This window comes from Tachyglossus aculeatus, chromosome X1 (genome assembly GCF_015852505.1).
Source record: "Tachyglossus aculeatus isolate mTacAcu1 chromosome X1, mTacAcu1.pri, whole genome shotgun sequence".
In the NCBI taxonomy this organism is placed as follows: domain Eukaryota; kingdom Metazoa; phylum Chordata; class Mammalia; order Monotremata; family Tachyglossidae; genus Tachyglossus; species Tachyglossus aculeatus.
Window position 1 is genome coordinate 3,707,906 of NC_052101.1, and position 19,694 is coordinate 3,727,599.

Below are 19,694 nucleotides of genomic sequence, written 5' to 3' on the forward strand. Positions count from 1 at the left end.
TAACCGAGACCCAGAGAAGTGAAGTGACTTGCCCAAAGTCACACAGCTGACAATTGGCGGAGCCGGGATTTGAACCCAAGACCTCTGACTCCAAAGCCCGGGCTCTTTCCACTGAGCCACCCTGCTTCAAACTAAGATATGTTGTAAGGCGTGCGTCAAAAATCCAGACGAACCCAATCAGGCCTGAAGCTTAAGAGTTTCAAATAGCTCCTTGAGGGCAGGAAGCACATCTTCTAACTCTAACTTGGGATGTACTGTAGCCTCGTGGATAAAAGAAGGGCCAACGAGTCAGAGCTGGGTACAAATCTCAGCTCTGCCACTCGTCTGCTGCTGCGTGACCTTGGGCAAGTCACTTAACTTTTCTGTTCCTCAGTTCTCTCATCTGTAAAATGGGGATTAAGACTGTGAGCCCCATGTGGAACGCGGACTGTGCCCAACCTGATTAGCTTGTCTACCCCAGCACTTAGTGCAGTACCTAGCACACAAGAAGTGCTTAACACATGCCACTGAAAAAACACTTTGATCTCCCAAGCATTTAGTACAGTGTTCTGCACTATAAGGACTCAATAACTAGTATGAATTAATTGATCAATAGATCAATGCTTAGAGAAGCAGTGTGGCTCAGTGGAAAGAGCCAGGGCTTTGGAGTCAGAGGTCATGGGTTCCAATTCCGCTCCACCAATTGTCAGCTGTGTCATCTTGGGCAAGTCACTTCACTTCTCTGGGCCTCTGTTACCTCATCTGTAAAATGGGGATGAAGACTATGAGCCCCATGTGGGTCAACCTGATCACCTTGTAACCTCCCCGGCTCTTAGAACAGTGCTTTGCACATAGTAAGCGCTTAATAAATGCCATTATTATTATAATTATTATCGAATAGGATGTTTCATGTAAAGTCGGTGTGACATCTTGCGGTGCAGATGGAGGAATATTAAGAAATAGTAAGAAACAGCATAGAGGCAAACAAACAATTTTCTACATTTTTATGGTGTTTTTAAGTGCTTACTATGTTCCAGGCACTGTACTAAACACTGGAGTAAATCAGTCAATCAATCAGTCACATTTATTGAGAGCTTACTGTGGGCAAAGCATTGAACTAAGTGCTTAATAGCTTAGGTACAAGCTAATCAGATTGGGCACAGTTTAGGACAAAGTTTATGTCCCACATGAGTCTCGCGGTCTTAATTTCCATTTTACAGATGACGTAACTGAGGCAGAAAGTGAAGTGACTTGCCCAAGGTCACACAGCAGACAACTTGTGGAGTCTAGGATTAGATTACCTTGTATCCCCCTGGTACATAGAACAGTGCTTGACACATAGTAAGTGCTTAACAAATGTCATTATTGTTATTATTATTATTTACTACTCTGTGCTTCAGTTTCCTCGACTGTTGATGAAATAACTGTTCTTCCTGCTACTTAGAAGTACTTCCCAAGCACTTAGTACAGTGCTCTGCACACAGTAAGCGCTCAATAAATATGATTGATGATGATGATGATGATGATGACTGGGTCTATTCTGATTAACTTGCATCTACTCCAGAGAAGCAGAGTGGCTTAGTGCCAAGAGCCTGGGCTTGGGAATAAGAGGTTGTGGGCTCTAATCCTGGCTGCTCCACTTGTCTGCTGTGTGATCCTGGGCAAGTCACTTAGCTTCTCTGTGCTTCAGATACCTCACCTGTAAAATGGGGATTAAGACAGTGAGCCCCATGTGGGACAACCTGTTTAGTTTTTCTGGGCCTCAGATGACTCACCTATAAAATGGGGATTAATCAATCAATCAATCATATTTATTGAGCGCTTGCTGTGTGCAGAGCACTGTACTAAGTGCTTGGGAAGTACAAGTTGGCAACATATAGAGACAGTCCCTACCCAACAGTGGGCTCACAGTCTAAGACAGTGAGCCCCACGTGCGACAACCTGCTTAACTTCTCTGGGCCTCAGATATCTCACCTGTAAAATGGGATTAAGACAGTGAGCCCCACGTGGGACAACCTGCTTAGCATCTCTGTGCCTCAGGTACCTCACCTGCAAAATGGGGATTAAGACTGTGAGCCCCACGTGGGACAACCTGATTACCTTGTATCTATCCCAGCGCTTAGAACAGTGTTTGGTACGTGTTTTGTTTTGTTGTCTGTCCCCCCCTTCTAGACTGTGAGCCCATTGTTGGGTAGGGACCGTCTCTGCACGTTGCCTACTTGTACTTCCCAAGCGCTTAGTACAGTGCTCTGCACACAGTAAGTGCTCAATAAATACGATGGAATGAATGAATAGGGAGAGACTTAGTGGCAGGTGAGCTTTTAAAGGAGGCGAGTGCCATGAGATAATAACGTCTGACAGAGTTCTTTAATCTGACACCAGTGACTTCTGTCAATGCGATTAAAGGAATAGAGAGAAAATCATTTTGGAGTCATATTTCTAGCAGCAACCTATGTCTATTCTTCCAGAAAATGTTCCTCTTGTAACCTGTGAAAAATCCAGTTCTTTTCCTCAAAACCTGAAATTCCAAATGAAAATCATCAAATCACATCTTCACGCTGTAACTTTCTAAATATAGCACTTCGGTGTGATCGGGGATGAGCCAACGATTGCCACCTGGGTTTCTCTGACATAAATATCTTAATCAACTCTGGCATATTGAGAAGTGCTTATAATTCAAAGAACCTTTATGAATGTGAGCCCATTGTTGGGTAGGGACTGTCTCTATATGTTGCCAACTTGTACTTCCCAAATGCTTAGTACAGTGCTCTGCACACCGTAAGCGCTCAATAAATACGATTGATTGATTGATTGATTGATAATGTGTGTGTGCATATGTGTGCTTGTACACATGTGTGTGTCCCACTTCTTTTTGAAGAACCAGCTACTGACAATAAGATCCAAGGCTGTAATTCTAGCTGAAAAGGTTGTTGCCTGAGATCAGATGTGTTCTGCACATAGTAAGCGATCGATAAATATGATTGACTGATTGCTAAGACCTCTTGGTATCCTGGAGTTGGCAAAACCTTTGGTCAGAGGGCAACCCCCTAACACAATTCCATCCAACAGGCTGGTCTCTCTATTGCCGTGGTCTTGCTGCAGTACATTGCGATGTTAGAATAATTGTAATTATACTGCATTACCTCTTTAAAGTCAGTCTCAGATCAATCAATGGTAATTACTGAGGGCTTACCGTGTGCTTCTTACTATGCAAAGCCCTTGGGAGAGTACAGTGCAATGGAAATGGTGGCCATGATCCCTCCCCACAAGAAACTAATGGTCTAGAGGAGGAGCATCAGTCTTCCCAGTCACAAATCAGACTGGATACGATCTTACCATCAGCAGTATCATCTTCAAAATAAAGAACAATCAATCAATAAATCATATTTATGGAGAACTTACTGTGTGCAGAGCACTGTACTAAGCACTTGGGAAGTACAAGTTGGCAACATATAGAGACAGTCCCTACCCAATGGTGGGCTCACAGTCTACAAATTAATGTATTCATTCATATGTACCTATAAATGTATACGTAGATATTTAAATGTGTCTATGTACATACATGTTCTAATCTGCCTTAAGCGAAAAAGAGTTTGGGGTTGGGGGGGAAGAGAGAGAAAAGAAGGAAGAAGAAAGAGGAGGAAGAGAAGGAAGAGGAGAAGGACAGAGAGAGGGTAACTGTCTATTCTGCTCAACTGGTTAACTGTGCCCTCTTTAAGGGCTCCATTCAGCGGCAGACCGATTGGGCATTCTGCTGTCATCAATCAATCAATCATATTTATTGAGCACTTACTGTGTGCAGAGCACTGTACTAAGCGATTGGGAAGTACAAGTTGGCAACATATAGAGACAGTCCCTACCCAACAGTGGGCTCACAGTCTAGAAGGGGGAGACAGAGAACAAAAACAAATGGATTAACAAAATAAAATAAATAGAATAGATATATACAAGTAAAATAAATAGAGTAATAAATATGTACAAACATATATACATATATACAGGTGCTGTGGGGAAGGGAAAGAGGTAAGACGGGGGGATGGAGAGGGGGACGAGGGGGAGAAGAAGGAGGAGGCTCAGTCTGGGAAGGCCTCCTGGAGGTGGTGGAGAAGCAGCATGGCTCAGTGGAAAGTGCCCGGGCTTTGGAGTCGGAGGTCATGGGTTCAAATCATTCTCCTGCCATATCCTGCCCAGAGGAACTGTATTGTGAATGGGTGAACTGTTGTGTTTCAGGATTTCATTAATGGTGATCTTGGCCTGCCATCCCAGCTCCGCCAATCATCTGCTGAGTGACCTTGGACATGTCACTTAACTTCTCTGTGCCTCAGTTCCCTAATCTGTAAAATGGGGATTAAGACTGTGAGCCCCCCGTGGCACAACCTGATCACCTTGTAACCTCCCCAGAACTTAGAACAGTGATTTGCACATAGTAAGTGCTTAATAAATGCCATTATTATTATTATTATTATATCACTTCACTTGTCTGTGCCTCAGTTACCTCACCTGTAAAATGGGGATTAGGATTGTGAGCCCCATGTGTGACATAGACTGCATCCAACAGGATTAGCCTGTATCTACCCCAGCTCTTAGAACAGTATCTGGCACGTAGGAAGCACCTAACAAATATCATTAAAAAGAAATGAGTGTTGAGTCTAGTTCAGAGATGGTCAGGAAGCTAGCTATATTTTCTTTTGCAAGTTCAAGTCTTCCAGCTATATGGAGGTTGGACTCCCCAACACCCCTGAAGCCCTTCAACTTGGTAGGGACCTCGATGACCTAAACCTCAAGTGCTTAGTGCAGCGCTTTGCACAGAGTAAGCGCTCAATAAATACTATTGAATGAATAAATGAATGCCTGGAGTTCCCGTTTTGTCTTGATTTCTGCTGGGAGCCATGCTGGACTTTTTGTATTCCATTGATATTCATTCGTTCATTCAATTGTATTTATTGAGCGCTTACTGTGTGCAGAGCACTGTACTAAGCGCTTGGGAAGTCCAAATTGGCAACATCTACAGACAGTCCCTACCCAACAGCGGGCTCACAGTCTAGAAGGGGGGAGACAGACGACAAAACAAAACATATTAACAAAATAAAATAAATAGAATAGTAAATATGTACAATTAAATAAATGAGTAATAAACCTGTGCAAACATGTATACAGGGGCTGCGGGGAGGGGAAGGAGGTGAGGCGGGGGGATTCATTCATTCATTCAATCATATTTACCGAGCGCTGACTGTGTGCAGAGCATTGTACTAAGCACTTGGGAAGAACAGTGCTAAGCACATAGTAAGAAATGCCATTATTATTATTATTATTAGCTCATTCTAATTAGCTGTGCAAACATGTACGAGCTAGACATTGCATTTTCAATTAAAGACATCATGAACATAAGGGGAAACAATAGTCACAGTTGATGCCGAGGGGGTCACTATAGAGGAAACCCAAGCCTTCCTCTGGTTGTGTAATGCTCCAAAAGAGGATCTTGCTCTCTTTCTGATGGTATTTGTTTAGAGCTTACTACGTGCCAGACACTATTCTAAGCGCTGGGATAGACACAGGTTAATCAGTTTTGACACCGTCCGTGGACCACATGAGGGCCCTCATCTTAAAGGGTAAGGGAACCGAGGCCCAGAGAAGGGAAGTGACTTTCCCAAAGTCACACAGCAGATGAGTGGAGGATCTGGGATTAGAACCCAGGTCCTTCTGACTCCTGAGCCTGTGTTCTATCCCCTAGGCTACTCGGCTTCTCTTTCCAACAAGGCAGTCTTCTCTGGATTTGCAATCTGTATAGAGTCCTTGGGAACAAAACTTCATCCATTCACCAGAAGCCCTATAGGAGGACCAAGGTAACGTGATAAATCTATTTTTAGACCTCGAAACTTTAATTGATTCTTTCTAAACCTGATTAATGGATTGGAGAACAGTACCTCAGAGAAAAGGCTAAAGAAACCGGCATTATTTAGGCAGTAAGAGAGTAGCAGAAGTAGAGGTGGCATTGATTAAGCGTTTATAACGGACAGGGCCCTCTGTTAGATGTGGAGAAGAAATACAAAGAAATTGATTCTGACCTTGTCCCTGCGCCATAGGGGTTTCAGATGTTAGTGGCGGGAGGGCATATACAGGGGAAAGAATAACAGCGAAAACTCAATGAAAAACAGCCAGTCAACAAGAACAACAGCGTGGAAGCAGCTGGTTCCTGCTCGCTCTCTGGCTCCTTGTTGCCCCAGTCCTGATCACCTGAACCATTCCATCATTCTTGCAGCTGGGAGGGCCAGATCTTGGAGGGGCCCACAAAGAGAAGTGGTGTTGCCTAATGGAAAGGACACAGGACTGGGAATTTGCAGAACTGCGTTCTAATCCAGATGCTGTCACGCATCTGCTGTGTGACCTTGAGAAATCCACTTGATGTCTCCGTGCCTTGGTTTCATTCGTGCATTTATTCATTCATTTGAATTTACTGAGTGCTTACTGTGTGCAAAGTGCTGTATGAAGCATTTGGGAGAGCACGACATAACAATTAAAAGACACATTCCCTACCCACAATGAGTTTACAGTTTAGAGGCGAGCTTAGAGCCTAGAGTTTCCTCATCTGGGTAGCGGGAATTCAATACCTGTTCTCCCTTATCCAGTTCAGAATCCAGAATATGAGCCCAGAGTGCAACTGGGATGTAACTGATCTGACTGCATTGATTCCAGGCTTTGGCTCACTGTAAGAGCTCAACAAATACCACAGGTATTGTCCTCTAGATTTTAAGCTCACTGTGGACAGGGAACGTTTGTGCCAACTCTGTTGTATTGCTTGGGAGTCAGAGATCTTGGGTTCTAATCCCAGCTCCACCACTTCTCAGCTGTGTGACTTTGGACAAGTCACTTCACTTCTCTGGGCCTCAGTTCCCTCATTTGTAAAATTGGGATTAAGACTGTGAGCCCCACATGGGACAACCTGATCACCTTGTATCCCCCCAGCACTTAGAACAGCCTTCACACACAATAAGTGCTTAACAAATGCCATCATCATCATTATTATTACCCTTCCAAGAACTAAATAGAGTGCTCTGCACATAGTAAATGCTCAATAAATGCCATTATTAATGATATCAGGAGCATGGCTGGAAGATTACTAAATGATCTCCAAGAGTTTGATGAATAGACTAAGTTTTTCTTTGCACAGGACTCTCAGAAGGTGGATTGGATTCCCATGTAAAATGGCAGATTATCCTAGACATAAGGGAGATTTGCATCTACTTGGGTCTTGAGTAGTTCTGTCTGAAGGCATTGGGCTGGATTACATGAACTCTGCAGAAGTCTTCTATTTGTGCGATTTGATGACTCACTATAATTTGTTTCTTTGTCCCAGTTTCATGTTTCAAATTTGTTGCTACCTCACAGTTTAGAATAATGGCACTATTTAACTAATTAGAAACCCAAGCGGCTATCAATATAGTCCAGAACAGGAAGTGCACTGCTTAATAAAATGACTAAGCATGTCATCAAAACATCCTCCCACTAGGATTAAATTCTTCAACTTATATTGGTACCTAATTGTCCCCGATGTCAATGGGAAGAATGGCTAAGAGGCCGTGGAATTTCTCTTTCTCAAAATCAATACATCAGATCAATACTGGTTTGGATAGAGCTTTCAAGAATGCACTATGGGCTAAAAATCCCAGACTCCCCTCGGTGACAAACAGGGTGATCATTCATTCTAGCTCAATATTAGAGCCTGCTGGCTTTTTGGTTTTTTTTGGTTTGGTTTTTAGGGGGTTTTTTTAGTTGGATGAGTTATTTTCTCTTTCTCTCAACCCCCAATTTTCCCCCTTCTTGGACTTTTACCCACATTAAGAAAACATTCAGATCATTATAGAGTTCTCTTCCCTTCCTTATTTCCTTCCTGTTTTAAGACCTATCGGTACTGGTTGGTTATCCCTCTTCCTTACAATAAAACCTAGCAGCAGTTCTATCCTGCAGCCCAACTGCTCTTGGTTGAAATGGGAGTAAGAAAAATATGTGGAGCTGCTGACCCTGAGCTATGTGAAAAAAACTGCAAACGAAACAAATCCCACCTGTTCTTTCCATTTCTCTCCTTGCTTCCTCAGATCTTAGTTATCCTCTGGAGTCAGATAAAGAGTATGCGTTACTATTTTCCACAGGAATGGAGGGAAAGGGCTTTAATTGGCCCTTTTATAGGAAGAGAATAAACACGTAGTTTCAATTGCACACACTCAGGAACCATGAATGTACGTTTACTTAATTTTTGTAACCAAAATGATGCAGGCAGTTTCATAAATGTGGCAGCACTTGTTGGCAAAGATAAGATCTCGTGATTAGTAAGCTAATCTTTGAAAATCGATGGAAACAGTGTGTGCAGATTAAGAAAAAAATGTAAGACACTGAACTGAATTCTGGTGAAAAAGTACCAAAATTTGACATAAAAACATTCTAGCCACTCATTTATCCATTCGGTCAACATGGCACTGGAGAAATTGCAACATCAGCAAACACTCAGGCTAAAGTCCTATTTTAGCAGGCAGGCAGGAAAGTACTTCTAGCATGTTTGAAAGTCATCAATTTTTGCATATTGATTCTTTCATTTAGTAGGAGGAAGAGTTGAATAGTGCATACACTCCTTATTTACAATGAACATAGATGCATTTATTCTTTGTCAGGATTATAAATATGGAAATGATTTTTTAAATGCTCATGGGAACCTCGTCATCCTGTCTTCCATTCTGTTGGCAAGGACAGAGCATGGCATTGAAGGAAGAAACATTCTACCGCATAAATAATATAGCCTCAAAGGCTAAATAAATATCCGTTGGTTTGAAATATTCACATGCCCACCTTAACTATGAAATATTAAATCCTCACAATTTTAGCTGTGGTTTAATAATGCCAACCACACACATACGTGCAGAAAAGGGAGAGACAGAGAAAGGGAAAAAAAGAGGTTAATTGCAAGGACATTCGCAATTGTGAATTTGTTAGTTTGTCCATTTTCTGTGGTAGAAAAAAAGAACTTTAAGAACAGAATGTTTGAGACGTAGTATTTATTAAGCACTTACTTTGTGCAGAACTCTCACTGCCCAGGCAGTGGAAAAGCCAGAAAAGAGCTTGAAGATTCTAAAAACTAATATAGAAATTGTAGTAGTAGTCGGAGGAGGAGGAAGAGGAGTAATAATAATAATTATGGGATTTGTTAAGAACTTATACATGCCAAGCACTGTTCTAAGCACAGGTAGATACAAGGTAATCAGGTTGTCCCATGGGGGGCTCACAGTCTTAATTCCCATTTTCCAGATGAGGTAACTGAGGCACAGAGAAGTGAAGAGACTTGCCCAAGGTCACATAGCAGACAAGTGATGGATTAGAACCCACGTCCTTTGACTGCTAAGCCTGTGCTCTTGACACTAGGCTATGCCACTTCTCATAGTAGGAGTTGGAGTAGGAAAAGTCGTCGGAATAGCAATCATTATTCATTGAGCACCTACTGTGTGCAGAGCACTGTGTCAGCACTGCAAAAAATACTCGAGTGAGGGAGCTAGACAAAGTTCCTGACTCTTCAGAAGCTCTTCTAGACTGTGAGCCCACTGTTCGGTAGGGACCGCCTCTATATGTTGCCAACTGGTACTTCTCAAGCGCTTAGTACAGTGCTCTGCACACGGTAAGCACTCAAAAAATATGATTGAATTAATGAATGAATGAAGCTCGCAATCTAGGATAATTAGGCAGGGAGGGTTTGGCTAGAGACACAGTAGGAAAGCTAATCAACACGAATAAGGTAACAACTTAAAAGCCAAAGTCCAGATTTCAAAGAGGTCGGTGGTGAAGGAGACTTCTGGAGGCTTCAGGTGCCGCCACATAATATAGGTCAGGAGTCCTAAACTTCCCATTGTTTTAGGACATCATCATCATCATCAATCGTATTTATTGAGCGCTTACTGTGTGCAGAGTACTGTACTAAGTGCTTGGGAAGTACAAATTGGCAGCATATAGAGACAGTCCATACCCAACAGTGGGCTCACAGTCTAAAAGGGGGAGAGAAAGAACAAAACCAAACATACTAACAAAATAAAATAGAGACCGCCCACTGTGGCAGCTTACTTCCTCAAGGCCCAATATGCCCTGGGCCTGCCAGCAGCAAGGTGTAGTGGGAAGGAAGCAGGAGTTACCTCTGGTGATGCTTGGCATTCCAGTGGGAAGAGTCGGGTTATGACTCAGGCTACTTCCGTGAATATTCCTCGTCAGTCTTTTGTAGGCTTTGTTCACTTAAAACGTTGGAGTGTGGATGTTTCAGACCATTTTGGAGGTCTTCTTAGTTATCCTTCCCTTTATTAATAATAATAATAATAATGGCATTAAGCAATTACTATGTGCAAAGCGTTATTCTAAGCGCTGGGGAGGTAACAGGGGGATCAGGTTGTCCCTCGGGAGGCTCACAGTCTTAATCCCCCTTTTACAAATGAGGGAACTGAGGCCCAGATAAATTAAGTGACTTGCCCAAAGTCACACAGCTGACAATTGGCGGATCTGTGGATTTGAACCCATGACCTTTGACTCCAAAGCCCGGGCTCTTTCCACTGAGTCACGCTGCTCCTTTGCAAACTCGAAATGATTTTAGTTTCCGTTCCATTTTTCACTAGCCTCAATGCTCAGGTTATCCAACTTCCAGTCATCTCTACATGCCTTCTGCCCTTCGGGCATATTTGCTCAGCAATCAATCAATCAATCAATCCTATTTATTGAGCGCTTACTATGTGCAGAGCACTGTACTAAGCGCTTGGGAAGTACAAATTGGCATCACATAGAGACAGTCCCTACCCAACAGTGGGCTCACAGTCTAAGCAACTCCTTGATAGCCCGGTGCTCATTCACCTTTGACCTTATGACCATCCTTAGCATTTAGACCAAAACTATTTGACACCTAGGTAAATAGTCCATTAGAAACAGGCACTTTCCCGAACTCTTGGATAGCAGACATGGTTGATTCACGATAGTTGGGCAAAGTCGGTCAAGTGGGGGCTCCCAATGGACCTCTTCCGCCTGCTGAAGATTGCCCTCAGAGAACCTCATGGTTGAGGGACAAGCCAGTAGCATTCTTAGCCCCTGTTCTTCATGGCATGACTTGCACCTCTATAAATTGTATTATAGTGGTTCAAACATTTATCGTCCCAAAATGTTAGCTATTCATGAGTGCTCGGCACTATGTATCCTTTCCCACTACAACCCAAATCGCACCTTCATTCTTCTAACGCCAACCAATTCACTAGACGTGCATCAAACAATGGTATTTCCTGACTGCTCACTGTGTGCAGAGTGCTTGTGAGAGTACAATATAACTAGTACTCCACACAGTGCTTTCCAATCAATCATATTTATTGAGTGCTTACTGTGTGCAGAGCACTGTATTAACTAAGTTCCACAAACTAAGTTTCCACTAAGTAGTTCCACAAACTAAGTACTAAATAAATAGGATTGCCTGATTGATTGTCATGCACATAATATATTCACAGATATCCAGCCAAGCTTTGGGGTGTGAGGAGGAGAGAGTGGGAAAGACTGAGCTGGATAATTCCCTCCACCCAAACAATCAATCATATGTTTTGAGCACTAATAATAATAATTGTGGTATTTGTTAAACGCTTACTATGTGCCAAGCACCATAGTAAGCCCAGGGGTGGATACAAGAAAATCAGGTTGGACACAGTGCCTGTCACACACGAGGCTCACAGTGTTAATTCCCATTTTACAGATGAGGTAACTGAGGTACAGGGAAGTAAAGTGCTTTACCCAAGGTCACACAGCATACAAGTGGAAGAACTGGAATTAGAACCCATGACCTTCTGACCCCCCGGGACCACACTCTATCCACTAGGCCATGTTTCCCTCAAAGCTCTGTGTGCAGAATATTTTACTAAGCACTTGGCGGAGTACAAGAGAACACCTCACATTCCCTTACCTGTTGCCGACACTCAACACCCCAGAAATAAAATTCAGTCTAAACCAGAAGACTGAATTAATCTCAATGCTGGAGAACTTAGGAAAACACAGATAGACTTCTTTCAACTTTCCACATATGTATGCATCAAAATATTCTTGGTTTGATTTAATTAAATGCTCATGGGACTTATTTTCATATAAATTGAAAATGGAGGCCTTGAAAATCAGGTGGAAAAATTTTTAATGCTCCCTCTAATAATTTTATTTATTTATTTATGCAGATTCCACACTTTTGCATATTCCAAATCTTCGGCTACAAATATCACACAGTATTGAAAGCAGATGGCCCACTAATTTTAAGGCCCATGCAAACCGAAAATATTGGAATCTAGTAAAAGTTGAATTAATAAAACGACATGCAAACATCCAACCAAAATGAATATGAATGCCAGGTACAATAAATACCCAGTTGGAGTTTTCCACAGCAGCAGCCCACCCAAGCTAGAATAAATGTATTTTTTCAGCTTCTGAAGCCTTCTGCACGGAGAGCAGATGGAAGTTTAGATTGAATAAGGTCCTAATAAAAGAAGGACTATTTCTGCTATCACTGTCACCAGTTTGCATTCAGCTTTGAGGACCGGTCTTGTGTCTGGGTATGGCTTTGTTCATTATGTAGGGACCACCTCTATATGTTGCCAACTTGTACTTCCCAAGCGCTTAGTACGGTGCTCTGCACACAGAAAGCGCTCAATAAATATGATTGAATGAATGAATGAATGAATGAATGATGTGCATTGAGTGTCTAGAAACGTTTCACGGGGAAATAAGAAATTTACAAGATTAAGATTCTCAAATTCTACTGTATGAGAGAGTACAATACAATACAGTGCAGTGTCCTAGAATTCCTTCCTTCCCCATTGAGATAATCCTAATAGATACTCCATCACATTTAGATGCATGAATCTATTTGCTTACTTAATTTATTTTGCCACTAAGGGATTTGTTTATTTCAATTTCTCCCTCCCTTTATTTGTGTTACTGTTTTGTGTCTGATTTTCCTCCTGCTCCCATACCAAGAACACAAGGTGTGTCTGCCTGTTTACCCATTAGACTCTCAGCCACCTGAGGACAGGGAAGTCAAAATGCTCTCATACTCTCCCAACTACTTAGTGCAGTACTCTGCCCAAATTGGGTGCTCAATGAATAACAAAAATGAATGCACAGTAGGTCGATTCCGGGTCACTGTGAGGACACTGCAGTTTACATTTAGAAAGTAACAAACTCTGAATGAGTTTCAAAGCATTATTAGGAATTCAAAAGCACTTACAGAGCCTTCAATGTGGTGATGAATAATTGATGCGTTGCAATAACTTGGAGAAGAGATGCATATGGGAAGAGGGTGTGATATGCCTAGGATCTCTTTCTGCATTATCCTATAGTGGATCGTTCTGGTTAATTCCATGAACTGTTTGAATTTTGTCTTTGCAGGGAGATTTCAGAAGTTATCTACAAAGAAAAATTCTCAAGTTCTGCTGTTTCGCCAGTGGATTATAGTTCGGAATTCTCTGGTAATCATCATCAGCATTAAAAGGAAAAGAACTATTGTATTTATTAAGCATTTATTTACGAGCTGGTTTGGGCAGGGAACATGTCCATCAACTTGGTTATATTGAACTCTACCAAGCATTTGTACCATTCTCACCACAGAGTAAGTGCTCAGAAAATACAAATGACTGATGAATGTGCTAAACTGAAATAGAAACAGGAGTAATCAGATACAATTCTTGTTCTACTATGGTCTGACAATGTAGCCTATTCCCATTTTAATATGAGGAAAATGAGTTCTTCTAGAAGTTAAATTACTTGCCTAAGGTCACGTAAGCAACTTTGAGGCATGAAAGGAAAAGTTCCGGGAAGGGGAAGACTTGGTGAGAAACGGGAACAGTAAGTGCGTGGCCTTTGTGCGACTTCTCTTCAGTTCCTCCTCCTGCAGCCAAAACAACTCCTTCCCCTTTTTGGTAGGAGGCACTAACAATTTCACATACCTGTCCCTGATAATTCTCTGTGCGCAGCTTCCCAAATAAAACAGAGCTCTGGGGGGACAGTAGGTTCAGGAAAGATGGTGGCATCTACTTGAATGTCAGGGAGATGATGTGAGGGGTCAGAGATGTGGGTCACTGAGAGGAGATTTTAGTCTTCACAACTATAACCACATCAGACACAAACTCAGCCTTGGGGAGAGAGTCATGGAAAAGACTGAATGACCAGCCTTCCTCAAATGACAAGGAAACTGAAATGGGTTTGATACACAAGTCCTTAGCGCTTAGTACAGTGCTCTGCACACAGTAAGCACTCAATAAATGAGATTGAATGAAAAGCACAGACCAAGACTTCTCACCATTTGCTCACTGCTCCCTTATCTTCCTTCCATTCTCCCTTTCTCTGAATTCTCCTTCTCCGTCTCTTTATTCTTCTGCTTCAGTTAGGGAAGTGATGAACTGTTAACCTGAGAGAGGTGAAATTAAAAGAGATATATAATAATAATAATAATGATGGCATTTGTTAAGCGCTTACTATGTGTGAAGAACTGTTCTAAGTACTGGGGTGGATATAATTGTCCCACATGATGATGATGATGATGGCATTTGTTAAGCGCTTACTCTGTGCTGGGGAGGTTATAAGGGGATCAGGTTGTCCCATGGGGGGCTCACAATCTTCATCCTCATTTTACAGATGAGGGAACTGAGGCCCACAGAGAATTGAAGTGACTCACCCAAAGTCACACAGCTGACAGTTGGCGGAGCCGAGATTTGAACCCATGACCTCCAACTCCAAAGCTTGGGCTCTTTCCACTGAGCCACGCTGCTACTCTGGGGCTCACATGGGGCTCATAGTCTTAATCTCCATTTTACAGATGAGGCAACTGAGGCACAGAGAAGTTAAGTGACTTGCCCAAAGTCACACAGCTGACAAGCGGAGGAGCGGAATTAGAACCCATGACTTCTGACTCCCAAGTCCGTGCTATTTTTTCCATAGGGAAAAGAATAGGTACCATTTATCTTGGGAACTCATCATGCACCCTAAAAACATGTTAAACTTTGGGGGGTCATGAGGAAACTGAATCCTTCTGAGAAAAATACATCTTGGGAATCATATCTCTATTTCTAAAATAGCTTTTACTAAACTCTAAATATAAAGCTCTTGCTCTAAATAAAACCTGCTGTTGTTATTTCCTGTAAGGTATTTTGAGTTCTACTCCAGGCTAAAGTGTCTTAATTTCAAATGTGGCAGACAGTTCAAGTACCAAAATTACCTTAGTTTTCTTTTGAGCAGGATTTATTGTGCTATTCCCGATATTCTTTCTTCTATGTTGTACTGTTTCTGTTCTGAGGTTTTTTTTCCTCATCTTATCATTAATCTTGCCTACCTACACTTAGACATTTTCCCCATCTTCTACTAAATTCATGAGATCTAGCTCGTTGAGGGTAACAGTATCTCTTGAATATGTCTTTCCAGATTTTTTTTATAGTAGTGGATGCCAATTAATAATTGTCAAGATTGTTTCCTTAAGTACCAACTACAGCAATTTTCCTCACACTACAAGGTGGAAAGATTGTATTGTATGGGCCAAAGTTTCTGCCTTCCTGAATGAGCTCCAGTTGAAGCTCCAGTTGATATAATAAACTTGAAATGTTAATGCATTGCATATCTTTCATGGGAATCATTTACTCTTTAATCATGTTAGGCTAATTTAATCAAATGTCAATTGGTATAACGAATACCATATTTCCCCAGATCCTTCATTTCACATATGAAATTCAGTTTTTATCCACCAAGTATTACTGATACTCCTGCTGGGCAGATTAGGGTGCTTATGTGGGAGGGGGGATTCTACGAAGTTAAAGTTACAGTCATTTCTTTCTGTCACTAGGCCTTCCTGTTCAGAGGATATTTTAGTATTTCAGCCTCTCAATCTGATATTTCCAATGAGGAGGGTGTGGAGGTGGGGGGAAAAGGAACATTGCCTGTATTCTTAGAACAGTGCCTGGCACAAAGTAAGTACGTAACAAATACCATTATCATTATTGTTGCTATGCACAATTTTGAATTACTTTGCACATAAATGTCAAAGTTATCGACCGGCAACATGACTACATAAAAACAAAGATGAACCAGGCTACACTCAAGAAACAACACACTGTTAGCAATTATCTTGTCTTATGTTGTCCAGTCATTTCTGACCCATAGCGACTCGATGGACACGTCTCTCCCAGTACGCCCCACCTCCACCTGTAATCGTGCTGGTAGTAGATCCAGAGAGTTTTCTTTGTAAAAAATGTGGAAGCGGTTTTCCATTGCCTCCTTCCGCTTGGGAAATTGGAGTCTCCTCCCTCGACTCTCTCCCATCCCGCTACTTCCCAGCACGGGTAAGTTTTAACTTGTAGCAGATTGCCTTCCACTCACTAGCCTCTGCCCAAGCTAGGAATGGAATGGACAGGTCTCTGCTTCACTCTCCCTCCAGTAGCCGAGACTGGTAGAGGACTGGAAACTCTCCAGGTACCATTCTGAGAGGGTCAGTTAGGAATACCCTACTTAAAAGGGGGATAAATTTGGTTACCTGCCCAGGGTTTGGGGCATCCAGGCTTGAAAAGTGTCACCAGTGTCGCATACCCGACATCGAAATATGACCTATAATCACTGATGACTTCTGGTATGAAGTCATCTCATCAGTTTGGTAGCAACATTCGCAACAACACTGGTCGATTGGATGGGGGTCACTGGGGAGGGAGGACCGTGACAGGAGAATATAGACACTTTCCGTACAAACAAGTTTCCCCTATACAGATTCTATCTCCTTTCTGAACCTTTCTCCTTTCTCACTGAAGCCTGACCTTCGTCAAGTGTTTGACAAGGAGACCATCTTCTCTTCCCAGTGCTACTCTCCAAGCTAGGCTGATTACCGCACGTCTCATTCCCTCTCAGCCACACTCTGCCATTTCCCCTAATTGTAATTCATTTTAAGCCTGTCCCTCCTTCTAGACTACAAACTCCTTCCAGACAATGTTCTTCCAAGTCTTTTGTATTGTTCTTTCCTAAGTGCTTAGTATGATTCCCTCCCCCCGCCCCCAGCCCCACAAGACTTCTGTACAAATCTGTAATTTATTTATATTAAATGTCTGTCTTCCCCTCTAGGCCGTAAAATCACTGTGGGCCGGGAATTTGTCTGTTTATTGTTATACTAGATTCTCCCAAGTGCTTACTACTATACTCTGCACATAGTAAGTGTTCAATATATAATAATAATAATAATAATAATGGCATTTGTTAAGCGCTTACTATGTGCAAAGCCCTGTTATAAGTGCTGGGGAGGATACAAGGTGATCAGGTTGTCCCACGTGGGGCTCACACGGGCTTCATTCCCATTTTACAGATGAGGTAACTGAGGCACAGAGAAGTGAAGTGACTTGCCCAAAGTCACACAGCTGGTAAGTGGCAGAGCTGTGATACGATTGAATGAATAAATGAATGAATAAATAAATACACTTGCTGACCAACAGAGAACAATAAGTACCTCTGATTGACTGGCTGATAGATTATATGACACATCTCCTTCGGGAAGCCTTCCGTGACTGAGATCTCCTTCTTCTGTTCTCCCACTCCTTCGTTCATCCTCCCTCCCATCCCCAAAGCACGTATGTACTTATCTGTATATTTCTGTTATTTATTTATTAATATTAATGTCTGTCTCCCCCTCTAGACTGTGAGTTCTTTGTGGATAGGGAATGTATTTGATGTTATATTGTACTCTCCCAAGCACTTAGAACAGTGCTTTGCACATAGTAAGGGCTCAAGAAACAGCATGGCTTAATGGAAATCCCAGGCTTGGGAGTCAGAGGATGTGAGTTCTAATCCCAGGTCTGCCACTTGTCTTCTGTGTGGCCTTGGGCAAGCCACCTAACTTATCTGTGCCTCACTTACCTCATCTGTAAAATGTGGATTAAAGCAGTGAGCCCCAAGTGGGACAACCTGATAAACCTTGTATCTACCCCAGTGCTTAGAACAGTGCTTGGCACATAGTAAATGCTTAACAAAGACCATAATAATTATTATAATTATTATTATTAAATATGTTTGAATGAATGAATAGTCTACTAACACTTTCCTGATCTGTGAAATGGGGATTGAATAACTGTTCTTCCATCAAGGACTGTGAACTCCATGTGAAGCAAATTGAATCTGTTTTGATTGGATAACCTCTGCCCCACTGCTTGCCACAGAGTAAGTGCTTAGCAAATGACACTCTTATTATTTTACAAATATATCCCCAAACTCTATATTCACACGACTCATCCAAATGCTTAGCACACTGCTCTACACATAGTTACCCTTTGAAGGATCCCTACAGATAAGCAGTAGTTATTTTAACTAGAGAGTCACTGACTTTAACTTTACTGTGACTTCAGTGATGATGATGATGGTATTTGTTAAGCACTTACTGTGTGCCCAGCATTGTTCTAAACACTGGGGTAGATACAAGGTAATCTGGTTGTCCTACGTGGGGTTCACAGTCTTCATCCCCATTTTACAGGTGAGGTAACTGAGGCCCAGAGAAGTGAAGTGACTTGCCCCAAGTCACACAGCTGAAAAGTGGTGGTGCTGGGATTAGAACCCACAACCTCTAACTCCCAAGCCCGGGCTCTTTCCACTGAGCCACACTGCTTCTCTAGTCTTCTCTGGCTGCTTCAAGGACTCGTCAACCTTAAGTAGTGATTCACCCTTGGGATAAATTTGCCTCTTCCCACCTCCCATTTCCTCCTCCTCCCTCTCTAAAGCTTCTTCCCACTTGACTCCTCCATCATGGCTTATCAGATCAATCAATCAATTGTATTTATTGAGCGCTTACTGTGTGCAGAGCACTGAACTAAGCGCTTGGGAAGTACAAGTTGGCAACATATAGAGACAGTCCATACCCAACAGTGGGCTTCCGTGATCTCCTTCCCAGTGAACCCCACCTGCCAACTTCTGTTAAAAGTATGGTGTGTCAAACTACATGGCTTCTTAACTCAAACTCAGCCTTCAGGCAGTTAGAGCTGAACGTATCTTTGCTTAACGCTGCCTATGCCATGATTTTTCTGGCAATTTAAGGCACCTGATGGGAACCTATGGGTCTCTCTAAGCAGGCTCTGCAGCAACAGACCCCATTTACCTGGGGTTAGTCAAATATTTCATTCTAAAATTGCACTTGATAATGAATGGGAAGCTTGTTGGCATGCCAATAACACTTGTACAGAAAAAAAAAATTAAAATACGATACTCCAAAGCAACCCAGCCAACTTGTTCTACCAGGCTATTCTTTAAATAGACCTACTGATCTTGAATGTCAATCATTATCACTGTTAAATAGGACAGCAGAAACATGTCACGGAAGGACTTTCAGGACAAATGCCCCTCTCTTGGTAATAGGGTATTTGTTAAGTGCTTACTTGGTACCAGGCACTATACTAAGAGGTGGGGTGGATACAAGCGTGGCTCAGTGAAAGAGCCCGGGCTTTGGAGTCGGAGGTCATAGGTTCAAATCCCGGCTCCGCCAATTGTCAGCTGTGTGACTTTGGGCAAATCACTTCACTTCTCTGGGCCTCAGTTCCCTCATCTGTAAAATGGGGATTAAGACTGTTATCCCCCTGTGAGACAACCTGATCACCTGTTACCTCCCCAGTGCTTAGAACAGTGCTTTACACATAGTAAGCATGTAATAAATGCCATCATTATTATGCAAGGAA

At 42.3% G+C, this 19,694-nt stretch overlaps 1 non-coding gene across 1 annotated transcript; it reads right to left on the reverse strand.

Moving 5' to 3' along the window:
* Window positions 1-16,350: 16,350 nt before the first annotated feature.
* LOC119920373 lies at window positions 16,351-16,488 on the reverse strand. The gene has a single exon (XR_005448124.1). It is a non-coding gene; the product is annotated as a small nucleolar RNA SNORA7 (small nucleolar RNA).
* Between the last annotated feature and the right edge of the window lie 3,206 nt (window positions 16,489-19,694).